This window comes from Cervus canadensis, chromosome 28 (genome assembly GCF_019320065.1).
Source record: "Cervus canadensis isolate Bull #8, Minnesota chromosome 28, ASM1932006v1, whole genome shotgun sequence".
Lineage (NCBI taxonomy): Eukaryota > Metazoa > Chordata > Mammalia > Artiodactyla > Cervidae > Cervus > Cervus canadensis.
Genome location: NC_057413.1, coordinates 31,432,894 through 31,460,881, shown reverse-complemented (window position 1 = coordinate 31,460,881; position 27,988 = coordinate 31,432,894). Strand labels below are relative to the sequence as shown.

General features: G+C 42.6%; 1 long non-coding RNA gene across 8 annotated transcripts; it reads left to right on the top strand.

The window, feature by feature from the left end:
* The first annotated feature begins 842 nt into the window (after positions 1–842).
* On the top strand, positions 843–27,988 carry LOC122429469. Of its 8 annotated transcripts, none has more exons than XR_006266010.1 (7): positions 843–2,420; positions 4,512–7,413; positions 11,044–11,178; positions 11,623–11,955; positions 12,541–12,720; positions 13,326–13,472; positions 14,379–16,522. It is a non-coding gene; the product is annotated as an uncharacterized LOC122429469 (long non-coding RNA). The 8 variants fall into 8 exon arrangements; XR_006266006.1 differs by having other exon boundaries at positions 4,512–4,677; positions 7,331–7,413; positions 11,623–12,720; positions 14,379–16,488; XR_006266005.1 differs by lacking the exon at positions 14,379–16,522 and adding an exon at positions 24,683–27,988 and having other exon boundaries at positions 11,623–12,720.

The following is a 27,988-nucleotide window of genomic DNA, read 5'->3' as shown; positions in this document are numbered from 1 at the left end:
TTCCCTTCTCCAGGGGATCTTCCCAACCCAGGGATTGAATCCAGGTGTCCCACATTGCACGCGGATTCTTTACCAGATGAGGCATAAGCACTGCGACAGCTATCTAAACACAGAGAAATCCCATCGCTCCTCTGAAAAGCTTTGTGAGTGAAGAGCGAACCTCCCGCCCCAGAGCCCCCTTGCGGCCCGCCCTTCCGCGGCGGGAACGGAGGGTGTTTGCCTGGCCGGCCCCGGGGGGCTACCCACACCGCAGCCCTCAGGGCGCGGCCCTAACGCCCGGGCTACCCCGTCCCCACCTCTGCGGGGTAACTCCCACCTGAGCTCCAAACGCCGGTCTCGCGGTCTCTCCGCGCCTCACCGGGGCGAGACGCCCACCGCGCAACCCGCGCGCGCAGCGGCTTCTAGGAAGCGGGGCGGCGGGGGGCGCTGAGGAAATGGCGGCGACCCCCGCGCGCGGGAAGCCACCGAAACCGACCTGCCCACAGCCACGGAGTGGAACCACAAGCACAACCGTCATCCCGCTCGCGGTTGTGCAGCCCCAGAGTAGCGCCCCGGGAGGCGCCCGCCCGCCGCCGCCCTCACGGTGCCCCGACTCAGGCAGCCTTCGCTCGGCCGCGCGGGGCAGCTCCCGGGCGGCTCCACGGCCTTCTCGCAGAACTCGGCGCAGGCGCCGGGCGGAGAGCTTAGCCGAGCCTCTACGAGGGTCGGCGGCGCGCAGAGGGCGTGAGCGGCGAGTTGCTGCCAGCGCCTGGGGGTCGGGGGTCATGTGGGCGGCGAACCGGGCGGGCGCCTGCGCGCGGCGGGCGGCCGGGGAGCGCGGGCCGGCGTCGGGGTGAGAGCGGGAGCGCCGCCGGCGCACTGGGGCGAGGGCGGCGGGGGAGCGGCGAGCCTGGCGGGGCGGGGAGCCGGGAGCGTGAGCTGGGAACGTGGGAGCGGCGAGCCCAGCCCGCACCGCAGGGGGCGTGTGAGCCAGAAACCGGGCCCTGTCGTTGGGAAACGGGCGCCGGCGTGAGCCAGGAGGGCGGGCGGTCGTCCTCGCCTGAGGGGCGGGCAGCTGGCCATGGAACCCGGGCCCCTTCCGCGAGGGCCATGCGGGAGCCGGGAGAAAGGTGCGAGGCGCCAGCGGTGGGCTTGGCCAGTGTCTGGGCCCTGCTGCCGCCGGGCTCCTCTTTGTTTTTAATTTGAGGATAATGACAATATCCTGATTTTCCTACCCAACACTTTGGCTTCTGAAGTGACATTTATCTAAAAACTGCTGCATTGTTCCAGGTCAGTCTGTAGCCACATGTTTGTGTTTCTTCCTTCCGTTCTCCCCTCGGTGTTTATTGGAGTAGAGTTGATTTACAATATTGTCTCAGTGTTGGCTGTGTGGCGAAGTGAATCAGTTATGTGTCTATATGTGTATCTGCTCTCTTTAGAAACGTTTTTTTCCATACGGGCTGTCACAGAATGTGGCGTCCCCTGTGCTGTACAGTTGGCCCTCGTTAGTTATGTTTTATTCACAATAGTGTGTAGTGTGTGTGTCAGTCCCAGCCTTCCAGCCACATGTGTGTTTCTTTGGTGCATGTGTGTGTGTAAAACTGCTAGAGAGGGTCAGAAACAGGCTGAATTGTGGTTTTTTTGGTTGTTTGTTTTTTTACCTCTTCGGCCTTGAAAAGATAGTTCTTGAAACTTGAAAGTATTACTGCATTTGGATTGTCTAGTTGATCTGCAAGGAACATTTCAAGAGACACAAAAGCATGGGGGGTAGTGATAAATATGTGGGCTTATGACAACAGCAGTTTGCTTTAGTGATGTTTTAACAAGGGCTTCCCTGGTGGCTCAGTTGGTAAAGAATCCACCAGCAATGCAGGAGACCCCGGTTTGATTCCTGGGTTGGAAAGATCCCCTGGAGAAGGGAAAGAAAGGCTACCCACTCCAGTATTCTGGCCTGGAGAGTTCCATTGACTGTATAGTGCATGGGGCCGCAAAGACTCGGTCGCAACTGAGCGACTTTCACTTCTATGCTAATAATACAAAGCATTTTGGATGTGCAGAGTACCTTTATGGCAATCGTACTTGAAGAAACAGAAAGTAAGGCTGCCCTGTTTGAAGGTGGCACCAATGGAAGGAGATAGGAAGGGCCTGCTCTCTTCGTTGCAGGCGGCTGCTGCATGGTGATCCAGCACTGTGTCTGAAGTCAGCATCCTGGTTCTGACACTTACCAGCTGTGGGATCTTGGCAAAACCTGTCTTACCGGGTTAAATGAGGGCAGTTTTTAAAAGTAGGGTATCTTCTTAGAAAGGGTTTAGGAAATCTTCAAGCACCTGAGTATTAATTTTAAGAGAGTATCTATGGGAGCCTTCCACAGAAGTATGTGGATCCTTTATCTGGCGCTGCTGGCCAAAGAGGAAAAGAGACATTAAATGGACAAGTAGAAGGTAAGAACTGGATTTGATAGAAAACTCATTAACAGAATGTTGAATTAAAATGGGACTGCTGACATATTCTAATAGCCAGAGAAAATCACCTGTTGGACGTCTAGTGACGAAAAAGACGAGGAGGGAAATAGTGTATCTTATCAGGTGTCAGCCACAGATTAAATTGAGATTGCCATTTAAGGAGCTAAGTCATGAGATCCTGGACTTCCTTGGTGGTCTGGTCCAATGGTTAAGACTCTGTGTGGTTAAGACTCTCCAATGCAGGGGGTGCAGGTACGATCCGTGGTCAGGGAACTAAGATTCCATCTGATCCATGTCCAAAAGGAAAACAAAATATATATATATAAATAAAATATATATATTTTAAATATATTTTTAATTTTATATTTATTTAATTATTTTTAATTATTTATATTTATTTAAATATATTTATAAGTATATTTAAATACATTTAAATTATGTATAAATATATAGACCAGAGTTTCTCGCATTTGCATTAGTTGCCTGGGGACCTTGTGGAAAGGGCACTTGCTGAGCAGGAAGTCTGAGATTCTGTGTTTCTAGCAAGCTCTCTGAGTAGCAAGGGTATAGACTTGCCTTTAGAGACATCTGGAAGAAGAGCATTGGATAGTGCAGGACATAACAGGATCAAGAAAAAACATTATTTTATTTTTCTTTCTGAGCGTGTTTATAGCCAGAGGGAAGCAAGGAGTTGAAGTAGCAATTACAGGTGTAAGATACCATTGCTAAGCAAAGGGAAAAAGAAGTGGTGGAGATGATCCATAGAAAGACTGTAAAGGGGGAAGAATTAAGACCACAGATCCAGAGATTACCCTTTGGAGAAGAGAGATTCTAGTGAAAGGAGGAAAAGAAGAAAGTAAGTCCTTAGGGAGGTGAGTTTGGAGTTGATGAGAACACTTGAGAGAATTCCTTCTAGATGGCTTCAGTGTATTTACATTGAAAAGAGAAAAATCATTGTTGCTCCAGAGAATACTGGGGGTTGGGGAGAAGGGTGGTGGTGCTAGAAGTAGGGGAAATCCCAGCCACTCTAAGTAACTCTCAGACATCAAAGGTATATGTTGTATTGATATGTGTTATTTGAAGTAGATTAATTTGAATATGGAAGGCATTGACTTTCTTTTTCTTTTATTTAAGATAGCTGATTTTTTGGCAGTTGTTTCACAGAAATCCTTTGAAGCATTAGCATGATGTAGCAAACCAAACTAAGTTTTCAAACAAAACAGATGAATAGGGTTCATTCCCTAAATGCTAGAGTTGTCATTTTCAATAAACACTCCACTGATTTTGAAACATGCAAGATTTTTAAAATCTAATAATTTTGTGGCAATTAAATTACTCATAAAGTTCTTATGGAATACAGAATAGGGAACAGATTGAGTGAATCGATGTAAGTCATACTAGAAAAGTAAAAATTAGAAAAAATGAGACACACTAGTTAGCATCTCTTCATAAATGGCAATGACGTGTAAGACACAGTAAGCGGTGAAGGAGTAGTGAGTTTGAGGGGAGAGGAGGACGTGGAAGTGATTCTCTGACATAAGAGTTTGTAGGAGGTAGTCAGAGTTGTATTCTTACTCACATTCTAATAAATGGAGACTTTGTTTTCAGATTTTTCAGATAGGGATTCTACTAGTTTGAGCCTCACTAATGAGACTTGTCGAAGAGCCAGGCATTTGCAAGTTGATGATCAGTGTCTGTTGATTTCACAACCAATGACCAAAAATCAGTCAGCATCCACAAAATTGGAACAGATGACCTTGTTAGGTAGTTAGAATAGGAAAAAAGAGTCCAGAACGGCGGTGGCTGAAAGACAAGGAAGGGTAGAGCCCACAAAGATAGAACAAAGGAAGGTCCGAGGACCGGAGTGAGGACCTCAGGTAGAACAAACAGCACTCCTGGCTAGCCCAATTTACATGGGGCAAGCCCATGGGGAGGGAAAAAACCTATAAAAGGAGGAACCAAAGGGCCGGGTGTGTCTCCCCCATGCGTATGGGCTCTGACTCTCTCTCTCTCTGTCTCTCCCTCTCTTCTCTTTGCGTCTTTTGGGTCTGCATGCCCTCACACCTCCAGGATGTATTTTCCAAATAAAACTGAGCTGTGACATGGAGCTATAACACTTTCAGAGAGCTGTGACGCGCCGAGAGGTTTAACGTCTGTTGCTTCAAATTTTTGCTGTGACAAGGCAGAACCGAGGAAATTACACACTCCCTTGACAACCTTAATAGATAAAGAAAAGGTGAATATTGGAGTGGTGTTTCTGGTAGGGAATCACATGCTCCATCAGCTGTGCAAGTCTCAGCTGCCAGAACACAGAGAAAGCAACAAGGCAGTGAAGAAGCCCAGAGCACTCAGCCCTGGGCCACCTGGGCACTGACATTTCCAAAATTAGATGTTGTGGCAAAACCTACTGTGTGCTGACTCCTTTTATGCAACCTGCAGCCAAACAGTATTTCTTAGAAAGGTGTTTGCATTCTTCCTCTGACCCTAGTAAGACAATACATGACAAAGAGCGTTAGGAGAAAGTAAATTCATTTAGTCTATCATGTAGCATACCTGAGAGTGGGTAGCAGGATTATATTTAGGATTTTGCATCTACTTGTGAGACCTAGGTAGACATCTAGAGATTGCCTTCTCAAAATGTGGCTTCGCAGCCATATTTTTGCATAGCTCTGAATTCATAAGTATTAGTTATAAATTATATTAAGTATGACTGCAGGAGCACCTCTGAAGCCAAATGCTAAAATATTTCTTGTGTTTTCTATGACATTATATATTTTAGAAATGGCTTTCCCAGTGACAATGGGAGGCATGGGAAATTGCTACATAGTACCTCCTCAGTTGTACCTGTCTAATATATCGACTTGTTTTATTATTTGTAATGAATTAATAGTTCAGAAGGAATGTTGGTTTTAAGGAATGCTATATCATTTAAAAGCAGTGTATAGACAAGCAATTCTTATTCTACTAGGATGCCCAGTCTATTGAGTAACCACATCTAGTACGTGTTGTCCATGAATACCAATTTATTTAGTGCCTTCAATTGGTCATACAATCAGGGCTATAGTAAGAAATCATACACTGTTCTTTTTTCAGTCCTATTGTTTTTTCCTTTTCTTTCCTCACCTGTAGAAGTTATCTTTGCGTTTACAAGATTCTCAGTTATCTCCTAGAATAGTGACTACAAGCTATCAACTCAAAGTGTTTGTGTGTGTGTGTGTGTGTGTTTACATCTCTACAAGTGACTTGTTTGCTGTTGTTTCTCAGTGAGCTTAGTAGTTCCAAGAAGCACAAATTCAAATAAATCACCTATCTGAATCCTTTCGACACTGGAAGAAGTGACATAGGAAAACCACCAAATAAATAGAAGCAACTTCAGACAGTTCATGAAGATTCTCAGTCTCTTCTCAGTCGCTACCTTTTATAGAATAACTGGCAGAGTCTACTCCTTTAGGGTCCCAGGATTTGTACATGTATTAATTTCATATAGATTTATTCTGTACTCGACCTAGAACATTTTATATCCTAAATATTTCTGGAACCATTCCCCAGTATAGGCCTGCCTCACCTTTTTTTTTTTTTCTTTTTTTTCCATTATTAATGCCTTCAGATTCTTCTCCCTCCATTTATTTGTATGCCCTTGAGATTCCATCCCCTGTAGTGTTTAGAGTCACCTGTCTTAAAAGCACATGTGACCATAAACCACTCCTCAAATTGCATTAATATGTAGACATCTTACAGCGACGCGTGATGCTTTCATAGTCTGACTTGTGCCTGACTCTCCATCTCTCGCCCTTTCTGTCCTTTGCTCTGGAATCCTGAGCCGCTGCTGGCGCCCCCTCACCCGTCCCTGCGCTCTGGACAAATGTTCAGCCTCTCCTGTGCGCTTCTGTCGCCGTCTTGCTGCAGCCTTCCGTGCGCTCCCTCTCCTGCCCGCTGTTCCCGTGAACTGCCAAAGTCTGCGTTCAGGCAGTCTCTCTCGAAAAGTCATCCCTGACCCCCTTTGTCTACATTTGTCTTTAAAGTCCAGTGTCTAGTACTGAGCAGGAACCCCCCAAATAATTATTGAATAAAAGAACTAAAGACTTCTGTATACCTGGGTGATTCTTAAGAGCTTGTCCTCTGCAGTCTAAGAGCCAAGAGGGTAGACATGTGAAGAAATAACTTACATTCAGGTGATGAAGACACACTTGAAAAATCTATAAAGTCCTACGGAACTTTAGGAAAGAGATACCTGTTTATCTGGGGAAAAAGCAGCTATAATCAAGGAGAACTTTACAAAGCAGGCTGAGTCTTAAAAAGTGAAAAATAATTTCTTGGGCAAGAAGTATTTCAATTTAAGGAATTGAGAAAAGGGGAAAAACAGTAACAGGAATTTTGTAAATGAATAACGTTGCAGCTGAAGCTTGGTGTGTTGTTATGAAGTAGAGAAGAGAAGATATTGTGGCTTTATGTGTCTGTCCAGTATTTCGAAATTTTGTTTGGTTTCTGATTGTTTTATTCACTGATGTTTGGCTGAATTTATGAATGAATCTTTGAGATGTTTGTGTGCCTGTAACCTGATGAATTCTGGTATCTCCCAAAAGGTTTCTTGAAGTTTTAGATCATTGGAAGTATTTCTTAAAGAAGTAAAAATTCAGCTGAAGATTAAGATTGATATAAGCTGGGAGGAGGGATTGGGATGGGGACCACATGTAAATCCATGTCTGATTCATGTCACTGTATGGGAAAAACCACTACAATATTGTAAAGTAATTAGCCTCCAACTAATAAAAATAAAAGAAAAAAAAAAAGATTGATATAAGCTGTCATTTGATACAATGTTTTAAATCTATGTTTTAAATATTCTATTTTTATCTAAATATTCTCGGTAATTTTAACAAAACATACAGATTTGTCAGCAGAACTAGACTTAGAAATGACATGAGAGGAAGAACAAGAAAAATCTGATGGAGACGAAAATAATCATTCACAGGTATGTGAAAGTGTAAATTTAAATTTCTGGTTTAATACTATTTTCTAGTCTTTAACAACATAATACAGTTTGCAACAAAGTTCATAGCAAATAAAATTACCTTTCAAAAGTAGACTTTTAGAGTCAACAGATGATCACTTAAGTTTTTATAGCACTTCAACCAGAAAACATAAAATATTGTTAGAGTCTACTGTAATTTATAGCTTGTCTTTGGAATTGAGGCAAAAAGCTCTCCTGACTACTGTTTACTTCTTCCATTTTTATAATTTCTTTACATGGGAAAGAAGGTGAGATTCAAATACCGAATCATAGGATTAAAGAGTTGAATTTATGAACAATAGGACAATGATGGTCCCTGACCTAGATATGTGTAGAGAGAAATCATTGCCAGTGGTCAAGGTTTTCTGTTGAAATTGCCAGTCACTGATGCCAAGACTAAAGATTCATTCTGTCTGATATCTCAGCATAGTTGACTTCAGTTCAGTTCAGTTCAGTTGCTCAGTCATGTCCAACTCTTTGTGACCCTGTGGACTGCAGCATACCAGGCCTCCCCATCCATCACCAATTCTCGGAGTTTACCTAAACTCAGGTTCATTGAGTCAGTGATGCCATCCAACCATCCCATCCTCTGTCGCCCCTTCTTCTCCCGCCTTCAGTCTTTCCCAGCATCAGGGTCTTTTCAAATGAGTCAGCTCTTCGCATCAGGTGGCCGAAGTATTAGTTTCTGCTTCAACATCAGTCCTTCCAATGAACACTCAGGACTGACCTCCTTTAGGATGGACTTAGGGATGAGCATTCAGCAACAGAGTAGATCATAGAATCAGCCCAACTGCCTATTAAAAGTATTGAACCTTCCAGATTGGACCTTTGTTGTTAGGGTACAAATAATAACTTTATAACTTATTTCATTTCCAGGTGGGAAATCCGTAAATATTATTAAAAATGCTTTATCCACTTTCATCAGTGGCTGTTAGGATTTAATATAACTGAATGTAGGGGCTTCCGAGGTAGCTCAGCTGGTAAAGAATCCACCTGCAATGCAGGAGACCCCAGTTCAATTCCTGGGTGAGGAAATTCCCCCGTTGGAAAGGCTAGGATACGCACTCCAGTATTGTTGGGAAACCTGGGTTCAATCCCTGGGTTGGAAAGATCTCCTGGAGGAGGTTGTGGCAACCCACTCCATGTTCTTGGCTGGAGAGTCCCCATGGACAGAGGATCCGGGCAGGCTACAGTCCTAGGGGATGCAAAGAGTCAGACAGGACTGAGTACACACATAACTGAATTTAAGCAGATAATATGTATTGATGTATAACATTATCATTGTATATAATTTGCATTAATTTAGGAATTGGTTTCTCTTTCTGATTGGTGTTAATAGATTTTGGCTCCTCATAATATAAAGTTTGTCTGTTCTCCAGATATTAGTCCTTTTAAAAAAAAAAAAAAAGCTTTCAAATGTGCTGTAGGGACTCCCTGTTTAAGATATAGTGAGAGGAAATATTTTTAAGGGAAGCCAGCATTTATAACATTAAAAATCATCTCCTAATTCATTTTTGGTAGATTTAATATACATGAATTAATTCAAACAAACAGGGACAAAATTGGGTTTTGAGTTCAGGTGTTTCTCCTATTTTCGGGTAAGGCAAGTTACTTTTCACCTAACCGCAAAAGGGTAAGGTGAGGACGAGGGCCTCTGGCCAGAAGTCGTTTCAGGGCCTCGTCCCCTTGGCAGCTGAACTGTAGCAAATACACGTAAACAGCTGCACAGGCGCTATTTCCTGGGACAGGCAGTGGAGAACTGGATGGTAACTGAAGGGGAATAGGGAGTTCACGGGAGTTTCCTATTTTATATTCAGAGGGGAGCTTTTAGTGTATATATGCTGCTAGAAATGAGCCAGCAGAGGACGTGTTTATTGAGTTGAATCTTGTTTCCATTTCCAGTGTTAGAAAGCTTATTGATTGTATGACATTATCTTTAAGCTATTAACAGTAAACTAATTGTACACAATACTTCTGTTCATATATAGTTTTGTGGTAAGGGCTTGTTCATTGGTTCTGAAGTGTAATATTCTTATGTAATTGAATATGCAGATGATTGCTTCAATTAATTCTATCATACATAGATTTTTAAAAATTATAGAATCATGAATATACAAACCCTTAGGCTATACTGAATAGGATTTAATTATTCCTTGGTGATTCTGGATGATCGTATCATCGTGAGTAGCTACGGTTTTGTAAGGTACTCTGAAACATCACATCATATTAACTTCATGTTGTTTACAGATTCCTGGGAAAAGGGGAATTTTTGTTTATATTCAGTAGAAAAAGCTATTGACAATCTTTCCTTAATTATTATTTTTGGATCATAAAGTTCTAAATTACTAAAACCATGCTTCCCATACTAAGAGTGCCGTTAACACATCTTGTGTGCTCAATAAGTGCATGTCAGATGCATGTAGAAAGAGCAGAATGGTTACATGAATGCCTATTGATGAATTTCTTTACAAAAAGCAAGTCTTTATTGCAAGTAGATTTCCAATATTGCCTACATGGAAAGATGTTTGATTTTTTTACAAATATGCTAAGATTCAGAAATCATTAATTATTTACAGCTATTGGTAGGCATGGAATAATAATATAGATTCATTTGCTATGATATTACTTAGAAAGACTTCTTTAAATCTCACTTTCTCAGCATGCTTTGGAGCCGCAGTGTTGAGGCCAGACTTCCTGGGTTTGAACTCTGGGTCTGTTGGTGACCTGCCGTGGGCTTGGACACGGTCCTCAGTCTCTCTGTGCCCCATCTTTCCCCGTGTAGAGGACCTCATGCATTACCTGTCTTCGAGAATCACTGTGAGGATCAAAAGTGCCTTCAGATATGGCAAGTGCTGATCATAATGCATAGTGGTTGCATAGGAAGTCCTCAGAAGACTAATATCATGGTTATTGTGGTTTTCTTAAAAATGGGTTTCTTTCTTATAAGGAATTAAGGAATACTCCAAGATAGGTTTCACTGCCATAAAAGGTAGTTCTTATTGAAAATGACAACTGCCATAAACCCTGGTATACTGCTTCCTATCAAATAACACAAGTAATGTTATATTTTTCCTTTTCCTTTCATCTAAATTCAATGCTTTATTAGTATTATTCATATATTTTCTTTGTCCATTAATGCCACTCTTATTCATTGTTTAATCTTTTAGTAAAAAATTACTTCCCAGTGCAAAGGTTTTATGTAAAAAGCCAAAGTTTAGATATTGTTTGTATTTTTAAATATTTAATATTAGCCTGAAAAGAATCATTTGTTATTTTAGGGCTGCAAAGAAAACATCTAATGAATAGAATAAGGTATAATAAAAAAGTTAATTATAAAAAATATCATCCTAGTAAAATATATTTTGTAAAAGGAATAGTGTCAAAACAGAAAATCTTCATATGTTGTAGAGACATACACTTTGAGAACTTAATTTAGAAACACTATTGATCAAATTATCATTTTGATAAAAATCTGTCCTTTTAAGAAGTGTCTGTTTTTCATTTAATGACGAGCTATTTATCACCTTTGTACAGTTAGTATATTTTATAAATATTTTAAGGACATTGTGAAACAGTATTGTTTATATGTAGGTCAAAGCACAGATTAATGACGTGAGCTACCTGAATGACTGAACTCAGTCATCTGAAAGTGCTTCCCAGGATGGTGATGTCTTCACTCTAAGATTTCCACATTGCAAGTAGAACCGCTTGGCTTGAGGTATAAAGGTAGGACCGTGGTGTAAATATCAACACAAAGCCTGTTTGTGTACAGTGTAGTAATACATGCTCACCTTGTCTAGGACTGCTCTAGAGCTATGGATATTACAGTGCTGTGCATCTTATAGATATATTTTGTATTAAAAGACAGTGAAAGTGAGTGTGTACGCTGAGCCTATGATCATTCTTACTGTACCTGAATTTATAATTTTATATATATACATATATATGTCATTATTTCATTTCTCTTTCTCTTCTACTAGACTGCAAGCTAAACAAGAGCCAGGGTCATGTGTTTTATCTGGAGAGCTTAGAATAATGTCTTCCACTTGATAGACACTCAATATTTGTTCAGTGTATGGAGGAGTGGACATGAAAGACACAGTCCTTTATACTCAAAAATTACTCACATCAGTGTGTTTCTTGTTTCTATGTGTTTTCTTCTTGTTGCAGATTGTGTTAGCTTGTTGAAAATTCGGGATGCAATTGTTTCATGTGAAAGATAAATAGAACTTTAAAAAAGCCACTGTGAACTACTTAGAGGAGAAATTTAAAAACTGGAAAATAAGGTCCATGAGCTACAGAAAGAACTGTCGGAGAGCAAAGAAGTGAATCACAGTTAGGGCATCAGAAAGTGGAGTGGCAACGAGAGCTTGGCAGCTTGAGATACTGCACATCCTAGTTTTAAAGCAATATATGAACTGTTATTTACTTCAATACTGCAGAGACGTAGCTGTGTTATAATTTTTAACTTACCCTCTGGGATTTTACAGCAGAGAATACGTCGTTAGTATTCTGGAGTGTGAAATTCATGGAAGTAATATAAGTTCTTAACAGTGAATGCTTCTAATGACTTAATGTATATTTTTCCAAATCATCATTTTCATGATCATACAGGAGTCCACCATAACGGAAACCTCATTCACGATTCAACAGATTGACTTTCGATTGTTTTTCACTTTTCTGTATTATGTTTAATCTTACAAGGAACATCTTTTCTACAGATTCATTTCTACATTTCTAATTATTTTGAATTCCTTTTCTTTAATAATAGTGTATTATTTGGTTAAAGTATGAGAACATTTAGAAACGGTCTTCGATCCATATTTCTAAACTATTCTTTAGAAAGTTTAGATTACTTTTCATTTCCACCCACAGAAGTATGAAGTAGCCATTTTTCTCAAGACAGAAAAAAATATTTATGCTGTTTTCTTCTTAACCCTCTGCATGAAAACAGTGATCATTATTAAGTGTTCTTCACTGTATTTCCCATCATTTTACTATTTTAAACATTGTGAAGAGGGAGTGAAAGTTACTGCAGCAGTGAATAGTCTCATGTTTTTTTTAAGAAGAGCTCTATAAATTTTGCAGATTGACCTTAAAGCAAGAAGAAGAGAATAGAAGAAATGCTGGCATGTTATATGAAAAAATTAGGGAGCAGTTAAGAAGAAAGGAAGACCAATATAGTAAAGAAGCTGAAATGAAACAGCAACTTGAACTCACTCTCAGAGCACTAGATGGAACTGAAGACTGAGAAAGGATCTGAATCAGGTAGAGTAATCGTTGCTGAAAATTTCAAATTTCTCACACCATTTCATCAATATTATTTATAATATCCCATTTATTTAATATGTATTATTTAGATTTCAAACAAGGTGTTATCCCAACCTAGGTATGAACTGTGACATTCGTAGTTTAAGTGATTAGTTTCTTACTATTCTTGGCTTCTAATAGATGCTCTGTATGTGTTTTCGGAGTGGAGGACTGGATATAACTTGAGGTTAATTATTAACATAATGATTGGCACTTTTGATACATTAGACAAAATAATCTTCTTAATTCCAATCCATGTATTAATTTTGGGTTTTTAAATGTTAAAATACAGTCTAACTTGGCTTGAGACTGTGAAGGAACTAGTTAAATGCTTTGTAAAGAAATTTCCTTTCACAATAATATATCTGCATGCTTTTGCTTTGTGATAAATTTAGCAGACATTTAAATTAAGATCCAAGTTAATCACGTGAGATAAAGATTCTTGTGCTTGAAAAGGCTCCTTCCTCTAAACAGTTTTATATATTTTATATTCTGCTTCTAAGCTTTTAACTGTTTTTTTTTTTTTTTTCTTTTAATGATATGGGCCCAAAAACTTCATACAGTGTCTCTCCAGGTTATGGAAGAGTGACATGACTCAGAAGCAGCTTTCTGGAGAACGGAATGCCAGAAGCTTACAGGAGGGAATCCTGGCCAATCACCTTGGCAAAGAAAAGCAGAAAGAAGTGGCTGATAAGGAAATGAACTCTTAGGTATTTTCTGTATTCATTTATGTGTGTGTATGTATCTGTGTATGTATGTTGTTTATAAATGTGGAGTATGTACCATAGAAAATGTAGAGGCTTGTGAAAGCCTATATATCTATATTTTGAGGAGGGATGACATTTTTCATGTGTCGGATAAAGTAATATTTGTAATTCAGATCCATTTGTCTACAGCAGTCAGGTAGGGGCATACGTTGACCTCATCCAAGGAGAGGCCTTTAATATTTTCCATAGGAATTGATCTCAAAATTATTGCAACTGTATCGGAGTAGCCGGCACCCTCCTCTGATTGCGCTTTAGGCCAAGAGGATGGCGTGTGCTCCGCCATCGCGTGCGCTGCACACCAGAGTCCCTCTGCTCTGGGGGGAGCGTGTGCGCCGCTCCATGCCCGTCCTCACCTTCCGTGTCTCAGTCAGAGTCCGCTCCTGGCTCCACTCTCATTTCTGTAACCAGCGCCCTGTCAACGGCCTTTGCATATCATTTACAGTTTTCCAGTTTGTGAAAACTGCAAGATCAGTTGTAAAAACATTTTTGAACACTTTAAAAAGTAACTTCTTCAAAATAAACTTATAAAAGTTCTGCCTACCCCATCCCCCCCCAAAAACCATACCTCTTGCTACTAACAATAGATACTCTTAATTTTTGGTAATGATTTCACTTCCTTGATAAATCATTAGGGTCGGTTATCACTTCCACTGGTGGTAAGGAGGAAAAGTACAGGCAGTTCAGAGACCATATTTTGGATGTCATTCTTGTGAGGAAATGAACGCTTTGCTCTATGTAGGGTCGTATTTTAGTACAAGGAACTTTTAAAAACAGTGATAGATATATCATATGTTTAGTGATAATTAATAAGTGTTTTTCATTGTCTTTCACCCTATCTTACTATCTTAGACATTACAGAAAGGTATTGAAAGTTATGGAAGCAGCAAATAATCTCATGGTTGTCTAAGAAGAGCTCTCCAAGTTTTATCTATCACCATCTGTGTATGCACCGTGAGTGAAGTAAGAGGCTTATTCTGTGTTGATGTGTTTGCACCAGAGAAGTGGCCGTGGTGTGATGTACGAAGACAGGTTGAGTTGGAAGACCTGCTGCTTATTATATTTCTAGCTTCTTCCTTCCCAGAGTCGTTATAGCTGATGAGCTAACTGATGTTTTTGTAGAAGTGCTTACTGCAGCTGTCAATAGGTTTAATTCTTGTAATTGACTATTAAGATGTTAGAACAGTAACATATTCTCAAGAAAAAACTTTTTACAAAATGTAATCTGTTTAAATATGTACAGAGCTAAGGCTCTTATTGTAGGGCAGCTGCACAAGTTAGGGATCAGCTGTATAGTTTTTAAAGCTAGCAAGTGGTGGTGTGTACTGGACGTATTTGTCATATTTGTTGGGATAGTTTTATTTTTATTCATGTCAATTTGAATTAATTTGGGAAACATTTCAGCATTGAATCATTTATTTTTATAGCCTCTCAACTGTTTCAAGGCATCTACTTTAATAAAATCATAATTTGGAACTCAAGTGGTGAGCTTTACCCAAACTCTTCTTGATTTAATCTTCCATCTGCTATTTATGATTTACTTAGAACATTTTTGCAAAGGATTTGTTGATAATTCTCATTTTAAGGGTCAGTTACTATCGTTTAGGTACACGCTTGTCCACTAAAACTGAAGGATGGCAGGATTCATGAGCAGCAGGAATGGAGGGAGTCAGGGACAGGGTTGTAGCGGCTGCATTCCGAAGGCAGCTGTAGGCCAGGTTTTTGAGGCTCCTTGAAGGCATGGGAGCAACCTCATTTTTTAAATTTGATGTTTCTTTTATATTGGAATATAGTTGATTTCCAATTTTGTGTTAGTTTCCTCTGCAGGGGAGAGCTAGTGAGCCTAGGTCTGTCTGGAACATTCCTGAATCCTTCGGGGATACACTCTGTGTGTCAAGCTGAATACCAGACCTAGGGGGCAAAATTTGCATTTTTCTCTCAGGGAGCCCTAACGTGGTGCGGCCTAGCAACTGCTTGAAAATCCATCAAATTGCTGTTTCCTTCCTTCTGACAGAGCTAGCTTTGCTCCCCCCTTTGGGATTTCTGAAGCAAGGGGGCAGCACGAAACACCTCACCTGTGATCCATTTGAGATCCAAGGTGACCTCGACCAGGTGACCACAGTATGGAACCTGGCCCTCTCAGACACGCTCCCACAGCCTGCTTCCTCGTGGGCAGTACTGCTATGACCTAGGAATGTGTTTGCAAGGCTCGAAAAGTGCAGGGAGACACGCAGCCCTGACTTGGCAATTTAGGCCCTTGGATCAGGCCTGGAGGTCTGACGTCTGAGAAGTGAAACACGTGCTGCAAGATAGAGGCCTGGAAACTCTCTCTGGGGCTGCCTTTCCTGGCTCCAAGGAAGACAGCTTCCCCAGCCGCCTGTGGGCTGAGAGTCACACACGGCTGGAAAGCGCTTGCTTGGAGGTCATTTGTCAGTGGCAGTGGCCCTTGAGCCCCGGTGCCTAGGGAGGGGTCCCACACTCAACGGGAAAGACAAAGCAAAGTCCAAATGTCTGTTCCATCACGTTTCCTCTGCAGAAGAGATCTAGTGAGCCTAGGTCTGTGTGGAACATTCTTGGATCCTATGGGGACACATTCTGTCAAGCTGGATACTGGTCCTAAGGGGCAAAATTCGCATTTTTCTCTTGGGGAGCCCTAATGAAGTGCGGCCTAGTCAATGCTTGAAAATCCATCCAATTGATCTTTTCTTCCTTGTGACAGAGCTAGCTTTGCTCTCCCCTTTTGGATTTCTGAAGCAAGTCCATAAAATGACTACAAGTCACCTCTTCGTAGACCGTCTCTTACTCCTTCCCCTCATCTTAATGTCCCAGTGTTTTAAAAACTTTGAGGGATGGATACTGTATTCCATTATCTAGGGCTAAGTTAATAAATGCCTCCCACAAGGAGACTGTGAGAATAAGACTCTGATTCATAAGTCTTATAAATATCGATTCTAACCCCTAAGCCTTTTTCTGAACTACAAAGACTTTTTGCTAATTTGAATGTCATGCCCAGGAGACATCCCATTTCCTAATAGATTACTGAGATCTGAGATGATCCATACATTTTTCTCAACAGCAGCAACAGCAGCAACAACAAAAAACGCCTCATTCTTGTCATCCTTTGTTACTGTCCATTTATGCAAGACAAGAGCTGTGCATGTCAATAAATATTCCCTGTTCAACCAATGTATACTTAGCCAAGATTCTCCCCCATGGCGGGGGGGGGGTGGTGGTAGGAGATGACAGTTAAAATCAGGGGCTGAACTGTTCCTCAGAGACTAGATAACACGGGCTGAAGTGAAAAGGCTCAGTGAGGGCTGGACAGTCAAGACATCTCCATGAAGAAGAAGAGACTCAGTGCAACGTCTAAAATAATGGAGGACTACCCAAGAGGACTTGGATTACTGTGATCTGTGATATTGAATGGTTTCCCTTGGAAATGAACAGAGATCACTCTGTCGTTTTTAAGATTACATCCAAGTACTGCATTTCGGACTCTCTTGTTGACTATGATGGCTACTCCATTTCTTCTAAAGCATTCTTGCCCACAGTAGTAGATATAATAGTCATCTAAGTGAAATTCACCCATTCTGGTCCATTTTAGTTCACTGATTTGTAAAATATCAGTGTTCACGCTTGCCGTCTCCTGTTTGACCACTTCTAGTTTGCCTTGGTTCATGGACCTGATATTCCAGGTTCCTATGCAATATTGCTCTTTACAGCGTTGGACTTTACTTCCACCACCAGTCACATCCACAACTGGGTGTTCTTTGTGCTTTGGCTCTGTCTCTTCATTCTTTCTGGAGTCACTTCTCCACTCTTCTGCAGTAGCATATTTGGCACCTACTGACCCAGGGAGTTCATCTTTCAGTGTCCTATCGTTTTGCCTTTTCGTACTGTTCATGGGGTTCTCAAGGCAAGAATACTGAAATGGTTTGCCTTTCCCTTCTCCAGTGGACCACATTTTCTCCGAATGCTCCATCATGACCTGTCTGTCTTAGGTGGCCCTACAGCACACCAGGCCTCCCTGTCCATCACCAACTGCCAGAGTTTACCCAGACTCATGTCCAACGAGTCGCTGATGCCATCCATCTCATCCTCTGTTGTCCCCTTCTCCTCCTGCCCTCAATCTTTCCCAGCATCAGGGTCTTTTCAAAAGAGTCAGCTCTTCACATCAGGAGACCAAAGTATTGGAGTTTCAGCTTCAGCATCAGTCCTTCCAATGAACACCCAGGACTGAGCTCCTTTAGGATGGACTGGTTGTATCTCCTGGCAGTCCAAGGGACTCTCAAGAGTCTTCTCCAACACCACAGTTCAAAAGCATCAGTTCTTTGTCACTAAGCTTTCTTTATACTCCGACTCTCACATCCATACATGACCACTGGAAAAACCATAGCCTTGACTAGATGGATCTTTGTTGGCAAAATAATGTCTCTGTTTTTTAATATGCTGTCTAGGCTGGTCATAACTTTCCTTCCAAGGAGTAAGCATCTTTAAATTTCATGACTGCAATCACCATCTGCAGTGATTTTCAAGCCCAGAAAAATAAAGTCAGCCACTGTTTCCACTGTTTCCCCATCTATCTGCCATGGAGTGATCGGACTGGATGCCATGATCTTAGTTTTCTGACTTTTGAGCTTTCAGCCAACTTTTTCACTCTCCTCTTTCACTTTCATCAAGAGGCTCTGTAGTTCCTCTTCACTTTCTGCCATAAGGGTGGTATCATCTGCATATCTGAGGTTATTGATATTTCTCCCACCAATCTTGATTCCAGCTTGTGCTTCATCTGGCCCAGCATTTCTCATGATGTACTCTGCATAGAAGTTAAATAAGCAAGGTGGCAATATACAGCCTTGACATACTCCTTTTCCTATTTGGAACCGGTCTGTTGTTCCATGTCCAGTTCTAACTCTTGCTTCCTGACCTGCATACAGGTTCCTCAACAGGCAGGTCAGGTGGTCTGGTGTTCCCATCTCTTTCAGAATTTTCCACAGTTTATTGTCATCCACACAGTCAAAGGCTTTGGCATAGTCAATAAAGCAGAAATAGATGTTTTTTTTTGGCATTCTCTTGATTTTTCAATGATCCAGCTGATGTTGGCAATTTGCTCTCTGGTTCCTCCGCCTTTCCTAAAACCATCTTGAACATCTGGAACTTCATGGTTCATGTATTGCTGAAGCCTGGCTTGGAGAATTTTGAGCATTATTTTACTAGTGTGTGAGATGAGTACTCTTGTGTGGCAGTTTGAGCATTCTTTGGCATTGCCTTTCTTTGGCATTGAGATATTCACTGACAAATTGCTTTTTTGTTACTGCTGTTAGCATTTTTAGTCTCTTGTGCCTTTTCTCATTTTCTTGCAGCAATTTATTTTTAATTTCATACTGGTGTGACTAGAAAAAAAATGCTTTATATAATTTTTCTTCTCTAATTTGTTGAGATTTGTTTTGTTCCCTAGCATATGATGTATTCATATGAATGTTTCATGTGCAGTTAAAAAAGAACGTTTATTCTCCTACTTTAGGATACAATGTCTTGCAGAGATACATGAAGTCGAGTTGATCTATTGTCTATTGTACCAGTGAAGGCCACTGATGCACTTGAGGTGTTGAGGTCCCATATTCTTATTTAATGGGTTGGGCTCAAGTTGGCCCTGTTTCCTTTAAGTGTGTTTTCTCCTGTCCCTTCACCAGGGCCCTTGCCCCTGAGCGGGTGAGACATGCAGCAAGTGGGGCCTTTGGAGGTTCTTCAGGTAAGTCTGCTGTGGACAGAGGCCCGAGCTCTCTCTGATGCTCTGCATGGGCAGGCACCCATAGTTACTTCTTTCAGTCTGCACAGATTCAGCGTGAGGTTCAAGACTTCTTTGGTCCTCACAGCTGATCACTGCCCCCATTTTCTGCCATTCCTGCCCAGTTGTGGAGACAAAGGGCTTTAGTGACCTCTCTGCATGTATCTGGGGGCAAGATATCATGCAGTGGCTGTTGTCAGAGGTCTGGGCTGCTCCTGATGCCCTGCTGAGTAAGCACCAAGCATTGCGCTCTTTCTGCCGCACCCAGGCTCTACCCCAAAGCCAGGTTACTTCTGCTGCCACAGTCACGTCTTCATCTCTGGTTGTCATTGCTCCAGATTCAATGCCGAACTTTGCCATGGAGTGAGCAGGACCAAAGTGTTTGCTTTTCTAAGGCTAGGACATGTTTTGAGGTGATAATGAGAAAATCAACAGCTAGTAGAACAGAATTCTGTTCGCCTTGCCTCAGGCGCAAGCCAGCACATGCTCTCCCTGTGAAGAAAGTCCAAGTTTCCCACTGCCCATCTATTTGCCCCAGCAGTCCTTCCACCACCCAATGGGCTTGTCTCCCTTGTGTTAGACCCCAATTTGTGGGTCTTAAGAATCCCTCCCAAGGGGAGGTGTCCAGCTGTTTATTTTCCCTTTTCTTCTGAGTGTCCTCCTAAGGTCACAGATGTCAAGAAGATTGCTTTTCATCCGTTCCTACCTGACTACCTGTGCTTCCTTCTGATAGTCTTGATTGTACTGGAATCCTTCATCCAGTTTTCTGTTACCTTTCATTGAGAATTATTCTACATGTAGATTTAGTTTTGTTGTGTTCATAGTGAGTTTCACATCCTCTTACACTGTCATCTTGACTGATCTTTCTTCATTTTATTCTATAAATAATATTACATCATCTGCAAATAGAGACAGTTTTACTTCTTTATTTCTAGTGGAATGCTTATTATTATTATTATTATTATTATTATTATTTTAAATAATTTGTCTGGCTAGGACTTCCAACACTTTCTTGAATAAACCAGAAGGAGTGGGCGTTTTTGTCTTGTTCGTTACATTAGAGAAAAAGCTTTAGTTTTTCACCATAACTGTAAGCTTGTCATAAATTACTTTATTTCATATTGGTCTATTCCTGCTCTATCACTTTGTTGGGTTTTTTAGCCATAAATGGATGTTGGATTTTGTCAAATGTTACTAGTACCCAGCCTCTGAGTTCTACGGAAAGGATGTCTGTCAGACCTCAGATGTGTGTTTGATTAGAAATTTGTCTTTCAGACTGCATCTTTGATGATTAGCAATAGGTCTCTTTTGTGGATCTTTCTCCTGTCTGGCCTTTCCTGCTGTAGAATTTCCTTTAGCATGTGTTGTAAAGCTGGTTCGGTGGTGCTGAATTCTCTTAGCTTTTGCTTGTCTATGAAACTTTTGATTTCACCATCCAATCTGAATGATATCTTTGCTGGGTAGAGTTCTCTTGTTGTAGGTTTTTCTCTTTCATCATTTTAAATATATCTTGCCACTCTCTTCTGGCCTGCAGAGTTTCTGCCAAAAAGTCAGGTATTCACCTTTTGGGGATTCCTTTGTATGTTAGTTTTTGCTTTTCCCTTGCTGCTTTTACTATTTATCTTGGTGTTTAATTTTTGTTAGTTTGATTAATATGTGTCTTGGTGCATTTCTGTTTGGGTTTATCCTGTATGGGACTCTTTGGAATTCCTGGACTTGGGTGGTTTTCCTTCCCCATGTTAGGGGAGTATTTGACTATAATCTCCTCAAATGCTTTCTCATACCCTTTCTTTTTCTTGTCTTTTTATGGAACCCCTATAATTCAAATGTCAGTGTGTTTAATATTGTTCCAGTGGTCTCTGACACAGTCCTCAGTTATTTTCATTCTTTTTTCTTTATTCTGATCCTTGGTAGTTATTTCTACTATTCTGTCTTCCAGCTCACTTATCCATTCTTCTGTTTCAGTTATTCTGCTATCTACTCCTTCTGAAGTATTTTTAATTTCGGTACTGTGTTGTTCATCCCTGTTTATTCTTTATTTCTTCTAGGTGTTCGTTAAATGAGTAAATCTTTCTTGCATTTTCTCCATTCTATTTTGATATTTTGAAACTTCTTTACTATCATTAATTATTTGACAGATAAGTTGGCCTATTTTCTCTTCATTTATTTGGTCTTGTAAATTTTTACCTTTCTCTGTCATCTGGAACATTTTTTTTTCTTGCCGTCTCATCATTTGTGTGTGTGTGTGTGTGTGTGTATGTGATGACTGTGGCTATATTCCCATCTTGTTACTTGTTTGGCCCTACATTTCCAGAAGTGGAGTTTGCAGGCAGTTATTTGGGTGGAACCAGGTCTTGGTGTTAAGATGTGAACCTCTTGGATACTTTATTCTGATTAATATTTCCTGGGGCCCGACATTCTCTGTTACTCAAGAAATTCGAACTCAGCCACAGGGGCTCACACCTCATCTCTGGCCTGTGAGCTGGGATCCCACATGATATGGGGTGTGAGGGAGGGAAAAAAAAGAGAAAAGAAAAAGAAAAAAAAAAAAAGAGGAAGAAGACGAACAGTAACAAAAAATAAAGAATAACAACCCCTGAAGGGGAAAGCTGACTCCCAAAAACAAAGAGAGAGAAATTAGGCCTGTCTCATTGACTGAGCTCCTAGGCCTGTTGTCTCTTGCTGTGCTCAGGAGAGCACTTCTTCTTTTGATTACCATCCTGTGGGACGTATTAGCGTAAGTCATTTAACCACCGGAGGCAGACCATGTACACGCATCACCTGGCAGCAGGTGCAAAAGCTGTGGTTTCTGCCGAGGGTAGAAGCTACGTTCTGGGAGATACTGATGAGCTGGGGTGAGACCAAGGGAGACTGCAGAGATCATCTCTGATGGACTCTGCTCCCTGAAAGCACTACCTTAGGTCCCTGGATTTATATCATACCATAAGCCTGCTCCTCAGGTCAGAGCTCTTAGATCAGCAAATATGCCTCCTCCACTGTGGGAAAAGGAGTGTGAGGCATCTGTCAGTCTGCTATCTGTGCAATGCTCTGGGGTTGATAGCCTACCAAAAAGTGTCTGTCTGACATGAAGGAATACAAGCCTCCCATTGACTCCAGAACCAGATGATCAAGGAGGTTCCCTGGGCAGTAGCTACAGAAATCAGGGCACCAGAAGCCTGTAAAAGCTTCCTTCTGATAGAATCTGGTGCTCTGGAGTATGGCAGCGATAGCATGCAAACATGTCCTCTGCTGATTGTAGCTAGGTGGGTACCTATTGGTGAGTACCCCCATAAGAAGAAGAAGAAAAATAGATGGTGCCTGTTGTCCAGAGCAAGACAGAGAGAATGCATATCCAGACTGGTATGCCCCCCCCCCCCAGTCTCTGTCCCCCAAGTGTTCTAGCACACTCTTTGATGTGTGTTTTAAATTAGATGTGTGCCCCTCAGGTCAATGCTGTAATACATGCAAATGGTTCTCTCTCACTTAAAGTTTGCGCAATGGGCTGGGTCATTGGATGGGTGAGTGTGATTCATGAGCTCTTTAAGATCTGTTTCTTTGATCAGGGCAGTCTTAGGGTCTTGTATAATACATGCAGTCTCTGCTGGTTTTCAACGCTAGATGTTTGGGGGACTCATTTCTCATATGTATGTCTTAAACATTGGGGTACTCCATGTGGGGTTCAAGCCCTTTGCTTCCAGGGAGAATCTCCTGTTTTTAGTTCGCTCCCTACTGTGCGTTGCAGTGTCAGAAGTGGGGTTAATTGTGAGATGTGGTCTGCCTTCTCACATCTGATTCAGTGTGTGTTTTTTCTCTTTTGCCTGATGTATACTTATTGCTCAGCCAGTCTTTAGTCCCCCCACCCCCGCCCCAAGGAAATTATTCCACATAGAGCTGTAAAATGGGTGTATCCGTGGAAGGTGGTAAGCAAAGCATCTTCCTACATCACCATCTTGAATCAGAACCTTGACAGTGTTCTTTCTATAACTTTTCTATTTCAATTTTCTATCATTTAAGACTTGAATCTAGGAAAACCATTAAAAATGTAGCTGGGAATAAATACAAACCAACCAAATGAAGAGAAGCCAAGTTGTTTGTTCGGAGCTTGCTTTAACAAGGGAGTCAGCCACCATTACTTGTGTTGGCCAGAGATCCAAAGCTTGGCAGGGGAGGGGGGAGCTTTACAGGGGAGATAATGGGAGGCTTTGGGTGTGCCCTGAGTAGAGGCTGTTGGAACTGGGAAGCTGTTGACAGCTAACTAGAAGTAGGGCATATTTGTAACGTTTGCATTTATTATCGTCTTTGGCTGTGCTGGGTCTTCACTGTGGCACTCAGGCTTTCTCTAGCTGTGATGAGTAAGGTGTTCATTGTTGCAGAGCTCGGGCTCTAGGTGTTCAGGCTTCAGTAGTTGTGGGCTCCAGAGCACAGGCTCAGGAGCTGTGGTACACGGGTGTAGTTGCCCTAGGGCCTGTGGGATCTTCCCAGAGCAGGCAGCAAACTCATGTTCCCTGCATTGCCACACAGGTTCTTAGCCACTCTACCACCAGGGAAGTCCCAAAGTAGGGCATCTTATGTGACTGGTTAGGTATATATATTTGGGTTTCTCTGGTTTGTCCTAAGCTGGAAGCAGTGAGAAAAGTTAGAAAAGTTGTTATTTATTAATCAAGTCCTGGTCATTTGGACAGGCTATAACAGTCTGATGTCAGGGAGGGGAACTGGTGACTAAGTAGTAAGTCCAGTCATATGATCCTTTCATTCAAATGTGACTGAGCCCCAGTAACAACCCTGGACACCAAGGCTTAATGATGGCTAACACTGCTCTGCACACACTCTCACACTGTTTGCTGAGAGAGCTGAGCACTGTACAAGCCCAGAGGAGAGACAACCAGAAACTTGCATCTGGTTCCCTCCATCTTTTTTTTTTTTTTTCCTGACATAAACTGTAGTAAGCATTGTCTGAGTTCCAGGTAGGATGAATTGAAAGTTGACTAATGCAGGAAGGGAGGCTCAGAGGAGGGAGGTGGGTGGAGCTGCAGGGCTGAATGGCCCGGGGAGGAGGTGGCCTGTCACAGCCTCCGCCTCCATTGCTCCTTCCTCACCCTCAGGAGCCCATTGTGTCCGGATCACAGCTCGAGAATGTGGGCCTAGAATATTAGCCCCCAAGCACACCCTGTGCCCAGTCTCCTGAGGGCAGCCATGTGATGCAGACAATGGAGAATCCTCTCTTTTCTCTGAAAAGCACTTCTGATATAGACTGAACTCCAGCTCCAATTCCTGGGAGATTGATACCATCCTCCCCTTTCTGTGTACACTTGGGCTCCTTTTCTGGATCCTTCCTTAGCTCGAGAATAACCCGTCCTTTCCTCCTCCTTAGAAACATGGAACCATCAGGAAGATAAGGAAACCTTGGCTGAGACCCACAAGTACGTGATCCTCTCTTTTCTATTATTATTTCTACGCTTCTGAATCATCTATAGAGATTCCTGAGAAGGGAAAGAATAGGACATCTATTCTCATGGAAGAATAAAACATTACCCTCTGGAGACAACCAGGCTGGACAGGGGGCAGAGTGAACACGTCTCTCCAAAGATCTCAGATATCAGTTTTCCAGGTATGTTCGAGGGCTCCACGGTATCTCCCAAACACAGTGACCAGGGCACGAGGACTGGATACTGAGTTCAGTCTCAACTACAGCAAGGTGCGCGAGCACCGCTTCACCAGCCGTGAATAGGTATCTTGGACAGGATGGATCTGAGGACAGTGCTGAGGTCTTGAGAGTCTTGGAGTGGGGCGCTGGACTCGGAAACAGAGGACCACCTGACAGAGTCAGAGTCACCCATTGTTCTGAGAATGTGTGCGTTTTTGAGCAGAGGAACAATGACAAAAGATTCGGGTGAATCTCAGTTCAAAAATCCTTATGTGCTTCAAGAAAGGAAAACAAAATATTTTTATCCACCTTAAAAATTCGTGAAAAGAAAAACCACAGAGCTCTGTTAGTGAAATGCCAAAAGTCATATTATGTATGGACACTGAGAGTCTGATGCTTGTCTAGAGAGCAGAGACTGAGAATTGGGTCTCAAGTCCTCATTTTTTCTGTGTCTCAGCATCAAAAGGTGTCAAAGCAGAGAAGTGGGAGTAGGGAGAGGAGTGGAGCTTTGAAAGGTACGTTCTGCCATTCAGCTATGTGTGCCCTGGAGTTAGCCCCATCTCTCCAACCCTGAGGGCCCAGGTCCACCGGCTCGGAGCAGGCCAGTGGCAGGGCCTGTCCCTTGGCAAACAGAACCCTCAGGGAAGCTCCTGGAAGAACAGGACCCAGACACTACCCAGATTCCATGTAGAGAATGAAGCTGGAGGGGCCTGGGAAAAGGTTTGGCCCAGCAGGAGCCTCTGGGTTGGACTACCAATAGCAGCTGGATTGGGAGGTGGGACTCCAGGTCCAACTGTGGACACATTGTTTTGTTTTTTTAATTAATTTATTTATTTTAATTTGAGGTTAATTATTTTTGCACATCATTTAACATTTCTCAGATTCATCTATGCAGTGAATGCTGCCCATTCTCCCTCACAAAGGGACTGGTGAAGGCATCAAGGGGTAGTGGGTATGAAAGCACTTTGTTAATGTAAATCCTATCACAAGCTTCACCATCACTGTCAGGGATCATGTGGCCTTGGACCCTGGTACTTGGTTTCCAATATCCCAATTGTGTCCCCTTAAAGGGATACTGCAATCAGCCTCCTGTAATACCCCTATGCCCTGGCTTCCTCACCATGACCCAGTCTGCTGATTTCCAGCTTGCAGAGGTTGCCTGAAACCACTGGAAGAGGTCTGGGATGTGACACCACTTCTGCAAAGATAGAGAATCATCCCCTTCTCTCCTCAGTGGTGGTTCTTTCCAGAGCCTATGGTGTGACCCCAGGGCTCCAGGTAGCCTGGGATTGAACTGGAAGTGGGAGTCCTGGAGGTGGGTTATGGCTAAAATCCTGGGGTGAGAGACAGCACGGACATTGTGAATTCAGTATGGGGCTCGTGCAGGGCAGTTGGTTGCAGATGACCACCCTTTCCCAGCCTGCCCAGTTCTCCAGGCCCAGAAACTCCTGGCTGCAGCTTGTTCCTCATGTCTGCTGCAGACATCTGGGGAGGGTCCCTGACAAAGGCAGCTTTCATCAGGTCTCCTCTCAAGATGCCCCAGGGGAGATGTGCAAAGAAACACCTCCTGGAGCCCAACAGCTGTGGTGGGAAAAGTCCGCTCCCCATGTCCTCCATGTCTCCTCTGCCCAAACGGCCTCTGCCTCGAGCCTCAAGCATTTCTCCAGCTTTTCTCCAGGCTTAGTTCAGTTTCCACTCACTCAGATTCATCCCTGAGAGCCTCGCCAACACCACAGCCTCTCTTTCCCCTGGACAGTCTTCCACCCACTGGTTTTCTCTCCTACCCACCATGTCATCCTGATACAGGGACCTGCCTTCCACCTCAGCACCATTAGGCTCCTTGCTGACCCTCCGTCAGGGTGAGCCCATGGCACTAACAGCGGGCACCGTCCCACAAATTCACGCCCATGCTCCCGTTGGAGACCAGCCATCGTAGGGATCATCCGTTCCAGCTATCCTCTTCCTACCCTGTCTTGGTGGCGGGGGCTGCCAAAGAATGGAGCTTCTCCACCTTGACACACTTGGGAACCCAAAAGAATACCTTCCCATACACTCACCAGAGGCATGATTTTGGTGAGATCCCAAAAACAGGCAGGTAGAGGCAGGTATCCTCATTTTTGTCAGCACAGATGTGCAGAAGCTGCTAGAGATATGAATCACCAGGAAAGTGGAATTAAAGATTTGGAAAGAGTAAGAAAATGAGGAGGCAGGCTGCCATGTGACTTCATTGGGGAAGGGAATTAAGTCACTGAGTGACAAGCAGGACACCTTGGGCACCAGAATTGCTGGAAAATAAAATGCAAACCCGAACAGATGCTTGGTCTCAAAAAGCTCCGATATCCTCACACATTGAGGGTTCATCTACAGAAGGCATGCAGGGAGCTCTTCTGGGTCTCCCCTTTCTGCAGAGTCAATCTCTGTGGTCTACTGACACAGTACCCTCTAGACTTGCACCCTATCTTATTCTGTGAATGCTCTAAGGCCAAACAATCCCAAATTCTAGCTAAATTAACTTCACAACTGCCATTGGTCCAGTCCTTGATCCACCCTGTAGCCCAGGCTTAGCCTCAGTCCTTGACTCCAACCATGTCCCAGCTGCAACCATCACCTCTGAGTCACATTTACACCCAGGCCAGACCCAACCCTTAATTCCAACCATGCCCCAGATTCAACCACCACCTCAGGCTCACATGGACACTCAGGCTAGACTCGACTCCAACTCTTGACTCCAACCATGCCCCAGTGTCAATCAGCAATTCAGGCTCAAGTGGAGATCCAGGTCCAATCAAAACACTATGGATTTATCTCTGGGCTTTCTATTTTGTTCCATTGATCAATATTTCTGTCTTTGTTCCAGTACCATACTGTCTTGATGACTGTGACTTTGTAGTAGAGCCTGAGCCAGGCAGGTCGATTCCTTCAGTTCCACTCTTCTTTCTCAAGATTGCTTTGGCTATTCGAGGTTTTTTGTATTTCCATACAAATTGTGAAATTATTTATTCTAGTTCTCTGAAAAATACAGTTGGAAGCTTG